At 40.9% G+C, this 11,108-nt stretch overlaps 1 pseudogene across 1 annotated transcript in view; it reads left to right on the top strand.

Annotated features, from left to right (window-relative positions):
* The window catches only part of LOC311100280 (POU domain, class 6, transcription factor 2-like), a 100,866-nt pseudogene extending 90,126 nt beyond the window's left edge, over positions 1-10,740 (top strand). Inside the window, exons 7-8 of the transcript in view lie at positions 5,810-5,978; positions 10,218-10,740. The product of the transcript in view is annotated as a POU domain, class 6, transcription factor 2-like (transcript). The remainder of the gene's footprint in view (positions 1-5,809; positions 5,979-10,217) is intronic.
* Positions 10,741-11,108: the final 368 nt, after the last annotated feature.

The raw sequence follows: 11,108 nt of genomic DNA, 5'->3' as shown, positions 1-11,108 counted from the left end.
ACCGTATACCACGGGTTTGACAAAACATTTAGTTTTACTGCTCTAAATACGTTGGTAACCAGTTTATAATAGCAATAAGGCTCCTCTGGGGTTTGTTATATATGGCCAATATACCACGGCTAATATACCACAGTGTTGCGTCATGCCTAAGAACAGCCCCTAGCCGTGGTATATTGGCCATATACCACACCTCCTTTGGCCTTATTGCTTAATTATACAATGGCATTGTTGATAACATTTGTTTCTGATTGGCTTGTAGGGCATTCTAGAGCGTGAATTATTTCCCTATAACGCATGGTATATCAGCACAGTAAAATTCGATGGCTATAGTTAATTTTTACATGTTCTATGTTTCAGCTGCTTTTGAAAGTAACAGTCGAATTGAAAACATAATTGTCATTGTTAAATTCAATTTTCATAATAGCAAGCTAGGACATGGTTTGGTTAACTAAACTAGCAAGTCAGTTTGTTTGGTTACCAAAGCAACTACTGTAGCTATCTAGTAAACTTGCTAGCTACTTCAGTGGATGTTGAACACATTTCCACTGTCAAATGAACATATTTCTAGTGGCAGATGTGTTAAATTATAGCCATGGTATAAAAGGGACAATCAACTCGGGGTTCTCCACTAGCGCGTCGTGGAACACACCTTCCACGTCGTTCAAGAACGCATAGCCCGTCGTTGAATATTCCTTCCGTGGACATGAGCAATGGAGCATTATTTCTGTGTCAAATCATACATAATACAGTTTGCATTCTACATTCCTCTCGCCAATATACTGCTGTGGTCCAGCTCATTGTATTTGCAAGGTCCTAGGGTAACACTTTATTTGGATAGTCCATCTGTAGACGCTCTACAGACTATCTACAGATTATCAGTAACATTTAACCTAACTATCTACTAACCCTGCTCTACAGACTATCTACAGAATATCAGTAACATTTAACCTAACTATCTACTAACCCTAGCTCTAACCCTAACCTTAACCCTTATCCTAACCCTAAACTTAACCGTTGCCCTAACCTTAACCCTTACCCTTATTCTAAACCTAACCCTAACCGTAACCTTAGCAAGCAGTTGCTTATCAACAGATAGTTTGTTGATAGTATGACCATCTATAGAGCATCTACAGATGAAAAATCCGGACTATCCAAATAAAGTGTGACTGAAATTTTTTAATTTAAATGAGTGGATGGGATTTTTCAAACAGTCAATGTCTTTTTAGATCACAAATACCTACATAGGGTACATAGGGATTTCAAACCCAATGTAAATTAAATCCAACGTATTATATGGAATATGTATTATTTGTAAAGCCTTGAAGACAGTCATATAGGAAGGAGACCAGTGATGGAGCACAGTGGACAGACAGTGTGGGCACCACTTGCAGAAAAGACGAATCATTTCCTATAGAAACACACTTCATTGACTCTCCATTGGGGATAATCAGATGCTCATCAAGGTGGAACTGATGAGGACTGATGATGCAGCTAGTGCCCATCCTCCCATCCTGTTAAGATATACAGGGTCTGCATCCCAAATGGCAGCTTATTCCTTATATAGTGCCCTACATTAGACCAGATGAACCCAGATGAGGTCCTGGTCAAAGTAGTGCACTACATTGGGAATAGGGTGCCATTTGTGACTGCCTGGTCCTATGTCTCCAAATGTTCACACGTCTAGAGCTCTGCCGCTGTAGAAGCTCAGAATCTCTGTGTCTCTTATGAGGCCTCACGGCAAGATGGCAGCCTGATAGATTTCTCCTTAAATACGCTTGGAGGATTCCTTTAATAATTCATTGATAATGACCAAGATGAATAATTCACCGGCACAAACTTTGCTTTAGTAAGCAGGATGCCAGGGCACCTGACATTGATGTACAATGTGAAATCACTTTTTATTAGCTATGAAATTCTTCAAAATGCTAAGGGGGGGAAAAAGGTCCCCAAGGTCACTTAAATGCGGGTCTGAAAAGCAGCAATTTACAAACAACATTTATACAATAAAATTGATTCTTTAGAGAAGAGTTGGATGTGATCTTTGAACAATTGAGTAGTGCTGCACATACAGCAGCACAGTCTTTCTGTGGAGGTGTCAACTGACTTCCCCAAAGGAGGGACACATGAATGGGAATGATCCTCTAATAAACATTCCACAGTCTTCTCTTTCATTATAAAAGCAGGGAGATTGGGCTATAAAACAGTTGGCTTTCAGACTGCTTATTGTTCATAACCTCCCGAGTGGCGCAGTGGTCTAAGGCACTGCATCGCAGTGCTAGCTGTGCCACTAGAGATCCTGGTTCGAATCCAGGCTCTGTCGTAGCCGGCCGCGACCGGGAGATCCATGGGGTGGCGCACAATTCGTCCAGGGTAGGAGAGGGAATGGCCGGCAGGGATGTAGCTCAGTTGGTAGAGCATGGCGTTTGAAACGCCAGGGTTGCGGGTTCGATTCCCACGGTGGGCCAGTATGAAAAATATATAATGTATGCACTCACTAACTGTAAGTCGCTCTGGATAAGAGCGTCTGCTAAATGACTAAAATTTAAAAAATAATGAAACAGGACGAATGCCCGAGAATGGCAATGGCCCCACATTGGATTAACCTATTGAATGGACATGTCTCTATGCTGTTGAGTCTATTATGTGTCCATCAGTTTTTTTCATTGAAGATTAAATGAGAAACGTTTTCAATTTAGTGTTAAACGCAAAGCCAGCCTTTCACTCTCGATACCATTACAGTACATATTGTACAGAGACTGCTATTATCAACTAGAGGGCATAGAAGCACCAGAATTAGAATCACTGCTAACTGAGGGTACAATTCATAATATATTTCTAAAGCTACTCCTGTTGTTTATCAACAGAGACCAGCACTGTCACATTATACTGGAATGTATGTGTACAGTGGCTTGCAAAAGCATTCACCCCTCTTGGCATTTTTCATATTTTGTTGCCTTACAACCTGGAATTAAAATGGATTTTGTATCATTTGATTTACACAACATGCCTACCACTTTGAAGATGCAAAATATTTTTTCTTGTGAAACAAACAAGAAATAAGATGAAAAAAACAGAAAGCTTGCGCGTGCATAACTATTCCCTCCCCCCAAAAGTCAAAACATTGGAGAGACACCTTTTGCAGCAATTACAGCTGCAAGTCTCTTGGGGCATTTACATTTTAGTCATTTAGCAGATGCTCTAATCCAGAGCGATTTACAGTTTAGTGAGTGCATACATTTCTCATACTGGCCCCCCGTGGGAAACGAACCCACAACCCTGGCATTGCAAGCGCCATGCTCTACCAACTGAGCTACAGGGGACCTGTGTAGGTATGTCTCTATAAACTTGGCACATCTAGCCACATATTCTCAATTGGATTGAGGTCTGGGCTTTGACTAGGCCATTCCAAGGCATTTAAATGTTTCCCCTTAAACCATTCGAGTGTTGCTTTAGCAGTATGCTTAGGGTCATTGTCCTGCTGGAAGGTGAACCTCCGTCCCAGTCTCAAATCTCTGGAAGACTGAAACTGGTTTCCCTCAAGAATTTCCTTATATTTAGAGCCATCCATCATTACCTTCAATTCTGACCAGTTTCCCAGTCCCTGCCGATGAAAAACATCCCCACAGCATGATGCTGCCACCACCATGCTTCACTGTGGGGATGGTGTTCTCGGGGTGATGAGAGGTGTTGGGTTTGCGCCAGACATAGCGTTTTCCTTGATGGCCAAAAAGCTCAATTTTTGTCTCATCTGACCACAGTACCTTCTTCCATATGATTGGGGAGTCTCCCACATGCCTTTTGGTGAACACCAAACGTGTTTGCTTATTTTTTTCTTTAAGCAATGGCTTTTTTCTGGCCACTCTTCCATAAAGCCCAGCTCTGTGGCTTGTACGGCTTAAAGTGGACGTATAGACAGATACTCCAATCTCCGCTGTGGAGCTTTGCAGCTCCTTCAGAGTTATCTTTGGTCTCTTTGTTGCCTCTCTGATTAATGCCCTCCTTGCCTGGTCTGTGAGTTTTGGTGGGCGGCCCTCTCTTGGCAGGTTTGTTGTGGTGCCATATTCTTTCCATTTTTTTATAATGGATTTAATGGTGCTCCGTGGGATGTTCAAAGTTTCTGATATTTTTTTATAACCCAACCCTGATCTGTACTTCTCCACAACTTTGTCCCTGACCTGTTTGGAGTGCTCCTTGGTCTTCATGGTGCCGTTTTCTTGGTGGTGCCCCTTGCTTAGTGGTGTTGCAGACTCTGGGGCCTTTCAGAACAGGTGTATATATACTGAGATCATGTGACAGATCATGTGACACTTAGATTGCACACAGGTGGACTTTATTTAACTAATTATGTGACTTCTGAAGGTAATTGGTTGCACCAGATCTTATTTAAGGGCTTCATAGCAAAGGGGGTGAATACATATGCACACACCACTTTTCATATTTTTTTTATTTTTTTTAACAAGTTACTGTTTTTATTTCACTTCAACAATTTGGACTATTTTGTGTATGTCCATTACATGAAATCCAAATAAAAATTAATTTAAATTACAGGTTGTATTGCAACAAAATAGGAAAAACGCCAAGGGGATGAATACTTTTGCAAGGCACTGTATTAGCTATATTCCTTGTATTCAGGGTGTTTAACCTCTACAGGATCAGTGTCCCGTATACGGGACGGTTGAGCTAACGTGCGCTAATGTGATTAGCATGACTGTTGTGAGTAACAGCAAACTTTCCAGGACATAGACATGTCTTATATGGGCAGAAAGCTTACATTCTTGTTAATCGAACTGCACTGTCCAATTTACAGTAGCTATTACAGTGACAAAATACCATGCTATTGTTTGAGGAGAGTGCACAACAACAACAAAAAATTATCACGGCAACTGGTTTGATACATTCACCTCTGAAGGTAAATAATGTACTTACATTCAGTAATCTTGCTCTGATTTGTCATCCTAAGGGTCCCAAAGATAAAATGTAGCATAGTTTTGTTTGATAAAATCCATTTTTATATTCAAATGTAGGAATTGGGTTCTACAGTTTGAACCCCTGCTGTCTCTGGCTCCATACCCACCCCGCCCGGCCTTCTAGATGTGTGAAAGTTAGTGTATAAGCTAATGATCCATCTTGTATGATATTCTTGGGAGTGTGTAAAATTACATTTTGTGATACCATATCATTTTTGTTCTCTATAGTTATGTACTTGAAAATGTATCAATTGACCAATTCGGCACATTTGGGCAGACTTGATACAAAATAGTCCAGTATTGCAATGCTCCACTGGATCAATCTGAAACTTTGCACACACACTGCTGTCATCTAGTGACCAAAATCAAAATTGCGCCTAAACTGCAATATTGCATTGTGGCCTTTCTCTTGCATTTCAAAGATGATGGAACAAAACAAAAAATAGAAAACGCATGTTTTTTTGTTTGTATTATCTTTTACCAGATCTAATGTGTTATATTCTCCTACATTAATTTCACATTTTCACAAACTTCAAAGTGTTTCCTTTCAAATGGTATCAATAATATATCCTTGCTTCAGGTCCTGAGCTACAGGCAGTTAGATTTGGGTATGTCATTTTTAGGCAAAAATTGAAATAAAAGGTCAGATCCTTAAGAGTTTAACGGTGCTATTCAGGTTAGTGAGCTATCCCCCCCTCCCCCCTCCATCTGTACTCCCCGACTAAGAGTTTCTGAGATTTTGTTCTATTGAACATGCCATCACAATAAAGGCATTTTAACCATATGAAGAGTGCCTTGGTCCTTCTTGTTTTTTTACCCTTTCTATTTATGTTGTATTGTAGACCCCCAGACGGCTGCCAGTGAGGTGGATGGGGTCAATCTGGAGGAGATTCGGGAGTTCGCCAAAGCGTTCAAAATCCGCCGCTTGTCCCTGGGCCTGACCCAGACTCAGGTGGGTCAGGCGCTCAGCGCGGCCGAGGGCCCAGCCTATAGTCAGTCTGCCATCTGCAGGTAAGGAAGACTTGGGGTGCCAAATGATTCACATCAAAGCATGGTATTTCTGAGCATAGATCTGTGAATTATGGTGTCTTCTGGAATATTCCTATCCTTCCCATCAAGTGATAAAAGGGTTTTTCTTGACTGCTGTGCAGAAGTTAAGTAGACTTACTCATTGTGGTATTAAAAGGGCAAAAGTATACAATATCTTACCAGTTTTATTAAAATAAATATGCAGAACATCATGTAGAACATCTGAAACCATTTTATATCTGAATGATATACAGTCATTTCTCTGTAGATCAACTGATCCTCTTGCTGCACTCTCCTGTCAGTTTAGTAGTCGCTACAGGAGACGAAGGTGCTCAGGAGTGCTGTCTTTGAGACTGCACATAATCTTTTGGTGTCCATGACGACTCACATCCATATTTCATCTCATATTTAAGCAGACATCATTAAGATATTAAAATGAATACATAATTGAAGACCATCCAGTCAAATCAAGGTCTCATGTCAATTCTTCATCCTCCTCTGTTTTTTCTCTTCTCTTACACGACAGTGCTCTGTTACTTATGCAAAATACATTACCTAGAGTATTACACGAAGCACTTAATGCATTTAATAATTACTAAGGCATATTGCTGTTCACTCTACATTGGGCTTAAGAGAACCTGACAAGAACTGGTCTGTTAATAAGATTGTCGTGTTCTACAGTCCCGTAAGGACATGCGTTTAAACGCTGCATTATCTATTCATTAGATAATCAGACATTTAGTGTTACCAGGTAATGTCTCATCCTTTTTATGCCTTTCCTTCCTTAACTTCAGCACCAATGAACTAGACCCCTTAGAAGTACACTTATCTCTAATCAGGCAAAGTGACATAGGGCAGGTTATATTACATCACAGCATTCAAACTCCTTCATTCTTAAGTTTCACATGATCTAAAAGTACAATTATTTCTGTTTTATTTGTATTTGATTTTTCTCACCAAATTTGTGAAATCAATAGTTTTAATATCATAATCACATCTAATTAAGTTCCGACATTTGGCAGTGACCTTACTATGGCTAATGTCATGTTACCTTTTCATTGTACTCTACCCACCCATAGTATTGTGCTTTACTGTAGTAGCATGCTTCACTGTCAGCAGTTATCATCAATGTGCCCCTTCTTATTCCTGTATTAATTTGTACTGATCTTCTGAAATGCATGTGCTCTGCTGATGACTTGTCCTGCTTATGTGGCACACTGCTACCATGCGCTTTTAAAATTTTCATCACATCAACATCAAACGGCCGATATAATCTGAAACTGGGAGAGCAGGGTTGTTATGAGCAACAGCCCTTTCAAAGTAATGTTTAAAGTCTTAAAAATCACACATGAAATATTTACAAGCATGCATAATTCAGACATTTAGAACGTACATTAAAAGCCATTAGCTTCAAAAAAATAAACAGGTAATGTGTCCATGTGGGTTTATCTATGTCGGTAAGACCATCGTATTTTGTTGGTATGACATTGGACATGACAGGCATCTTCTGATGTTTTAAGTAGATAGTCTTCACATGCTTTAGTTTAGTTAACATCAACAGAGACATGGAAGTTGGAGGAGACGAGGGGACTGCATGCTAGCTCAGGGGCATGTTGTTGTCCTATATCACTGGAACAGACAGTGACAGAGGGTTCCATCTTGTCGGATTCCATTGCTCACTTTGTTAAAAAGCTTTATTAGCTTATCACAGGGGCACAAACATCTCATAAGGACATCATCAGACCAATGGGTTTGAATATTGTCTTATCATAGAGTGCTTTGTACAAGCAGCAAATACAATCTGTCATGTAGTGTTAAACTAAAATAATTATATTCCATAAATGCTTTTTAGACAACGTTGCAAATTATGATTGATGGCATGCTTTCACAAATGGATGACACATTTCATTGCAGAAAAATATGCATGAAGTTTAAATCCACCTCCACATCAATGCAACTACATGTCCAAAGATTCACAGTGCTGTTAATGTGAATACTGCTCAGAATGCATCAGTGCACAATGTTGTCTTAACTACTCATTGCTGGTGTAATTCCTGAAGGGGAATTATGTTGCCATGTTTAAGCTGCATGCATTTACAACATTAATTCACACTAGAATTTACACATCAAATTAAGCAGAAACGTGCCTTCACATCCTCCATATTTATATTTAATCACATCCGCTTCTTTCTCCACCTGTACCTGGCATGTTGAATTCATTACTGAAAGGTGGGATACTGATTGAATACATCATATCTGTCCCCTCTGTCCCCTGTATTCTGTAAGTAATGGACCTTCCACTTAGTCAAATACCCATTCTTACACATGGCCTCACGATATTGTTAAAGGGTTAAACACAAACAGCACTGTAAGCATAGGCACTTAGCAGATGTTTATGCATGTCCTGAAAAAGGTACTTCAGACTGTTGAGAGAGAGAGAGAGAGAGAGAGAGAGAGAGAGAGAGAGAGAGAGAGAGAGAGAGAGAGAGAGAGAGAGAGAGAGAGAGAGAGAGAGAGAGAGAGAGCAAGAGAGAGAGCGAGAGAGAGAGAGAGAGAGAGAGAGGAAGGGGGGTAAAAGAGGTAGATATATGTATTCATTTCCCACTGGTGGTTCTGAACTAGTAGAAGTGCCTCCTCGCTGAGGAGCCAGCCGAGCAGCTCTCGACTCATTTGAGTGCATTTGGTCCCTGTTGATCCATGAAATGTCCTGTTTCTACCCACTCCTTATATTTACTGGCTAATGTATTCCTTGCAGGATGGAACCGTCCTTTTCCACTGTTTAAGAGGGGCTTATAAATAATACTGCCCGTCGACAAGCAGAAATGCACCAACAATCGTAAAAACAGAGATGGGAAAAGCGGAAAAACACACAGGGTATTATTCCCTGCCGTTCTGTATAACAAGCCGACTCTCCACTAAGAACTGTCTTTCATTTTGGTCCTGTGAGAGGGGTCCTTTCTCCCAGCTCTGAGCCATCTCCTCACCTGCCTTCCAGGAAGATTCTATTAAAGGCATCCATAATAGGTCAAGGTCATAGAAGAGGCCTAGACATGTTCCGCTGTTGTTTTAAAGGGGTATCACTTTTTCTCTCTGCCGCTCGCCCCCGAACACCTAGACAGATGTCTGGACTCTCATTAGAGGGCAGGCAGCTTAAACCACACTCTGACACTGATTCCATTACTATACAGCATGTGAGAAACACAGCGACTTTAGCCCAGGTCCATCATCCTTCAGCACGTCCAAGCCAAACGCCATCTCTGTGCTTGTCTCACAGAACACTGCAGCTGACAGGGTCAAAATACACTGAGCTACAGTACAGATACCCCTTAAAGTGTTCTAATAGTACAGTAGTATATACCCACTATTTGTTGAGATCATACTGATTCAACAAGCCATAATTTAGCTACTGTTCATGACTCAGGAACTCTTTCAAAAAATTGGAACTATAGTTTTGAGCTAAAGTACACAATACACTAAATTAGAATATTTACTTATGCTTCATGCATTCATAAACTTGCAAGTATATTCAAAACTGAAGGGTGGAAATGTATTCTTATTAAATATAAAATGAGTGCTTGAGGAGGGAGAAAAATGTATTTAATTTGTATTTTGATAAATAATTCAAACTGCTTTTGTAAATAAATGACAATTCTGTATTTAAGTGCATGCACTGCTGCCTGTTTGACCATATGAATTAAAAACCTTGATTTTTATCACTTGAAGGGAAGGTATGGGAAAAATGTTCAGTGCATTGTTTGGTTAACCCCTTCTTACCTTTTGTTGATTGATGATATGATAGGTCGATGGTATTGTATATCCATGCATACTAGTGTAGTCTCCATAGCTAAAGCTCAGTGTTTGATAAAGATAGTCAGGTGCTCGGGACGTTTTTTTTGGTCCATCTGAAGTATTTTTTTAGCCATTGGAAGGGTCTCTTCACCCCAACGCTGCTTATCTGGGACAGAGAATTACAGCCACAGCCAACCAAACACAAGACAAGTAAACAAAGCGAAAACAAAATGGCACCACATGTAACGTTCACTTCCAACTGCTTTAACTTTGGCTACAAACTGTCATGGATGTAACCAAGGCTGGTGGGTGTCTCTGTCCCAGTGGCAGCTGCTTGGGATAGGAGGCCCTTCCAGTTCACTGAGGCAGGCAGGTTATCCCTTGGCCCAGCAGGGCACCTAAGTAAGATTCTTCTCTCTCAATTCTCCCCAGACACACCATCCTGAGAAGCCACTTTTTCCTACCACAGGAAGCCCAAGAGAACCCTATAGGTAGCAGTCTGACAGGCAAACTGAACCCTGGCCTTTTATATCCTGCCAGGTTTGAGAAGTTGGACATCACCCCAAAAAGCGCCCAGAAGATTAAGCCGGTTCTGGAACGCTGGATGGCCGAGGCCGAGGCCCGCCACCGGTCCGGCATGCAGAACCTGACCGAGTTTATCGGCAGCGAGCCCTCCAAAAAACGCAAGCGGAGGACCTCTTTCACCCCACAAGCTCTGGAGATCCTCAACAGCCATTTTGAGAAGAACACGCACCCCTCTGGACAGGAAATGGCCGAGATAGCCGAGAAACTGAACTATGACCGTGAGGTGGTCCGCGTCTGGTTCTGCAACAAGAGGCAAGCGTTGAAAAACACAATAAAGCGGTTGAAACAGCCCGGTGACCTGGACCTGGACCTTGGCCCGACCGCGCCCATGGACCCTCTGTCTGATTCTCTGGAAGAGCTCCCAAAATGAACAACCAAAACTAGAGGTAAAGAGGAAAGTCCTAACAACATGGTGGATCATGACCTAAAGTGGAATGAAGACTGAAAGAACATTCCTCTCCCTTTATAAAGGCAACTGAAAGGACAGTTATGAAAGTTTGCAAACAAAAATATGTGTTGTCAGTGTGATTACCACAGTTATTTATTTAAATACTTTGGCAAAAACCAAATATAAGAAAAAATGTGTTCATATTTGAGAGAAAAAATTACAAACCTACAGTGTGCTGTTTCAAAGCAATCGAATTCTGGCCTCATTGACCAGAATATTGTCCAAATTTGGGTTCCCATTAGGGAGATTTTAGTAAAGAGATCATACCAAAATCAAAGACAAAAACACTA

The sequence above is a fragment of the Coregonus lavaretus genome, assembly GCF_964263955.1.
Source record: "Coregonus lavaretus genome assembly, chromosome: 2".
NCBI lineage: Eukaryota > Metazoa > Chordata > Actinopteri > Salmoniformes > Salmonidae > Coregonus > Coregonus lavaretus.
The sequence above is the reverse complement of the archived record's forward strand: the minus strand, read 5'-3'. Positions and strand labels throughout refer to the sequence as shown.